This window comes from Etheostoma spectabile, chromosome 16, assembly GCF_008692095.1.
Source record: "Etheostoma spectabile isolate EspeVRDwgs_2016 chromosome 16, UIUC_Espe_1.0, whole genome shotgun sequence".
Taxonomy (NCBI): Eukaryota; Metazoa; Chordata; class Actinopteri; order Perciformes; family Percidae; genus Etheostoma; species Etheostoma spectabile.
This window is the reverse complement of record NC_045748.1, coordinates 19059521-19059821: the sequence shown is the minus strand read 5'-3', so window position 1 is coordinate 19059821 and position 301 is coordinate 19059521.

Here is a 301-nt window from a genome sequence, read left to right as displayed (position 1 = left end):
TCTGAAGTCTCTTTGCCAAAATTCAGCCTTGGTGCAGAATTACAGCCACTAGAGCCAGGCTCACAATGAGCCTTCTCCTTCCTATGTGCCCTTTCTGAGTCTGTAACTTTTGAGGAGAGGGGAGAGGGGCAAGGTGGAGGCTGGGGGTGTGGCCTATACCAACTGCCACTTTGCTCCTTTCAAAGCCATGATGTCTCTCTCTCTCATCGGGGGGGTCAAATTATCTGGGCGGGCAAAGCAGAGAAAGGGGAAGTAACCTTCCCCCTTAAGGGGCAAGATTCCAGATTGGCCCATCTGAGCT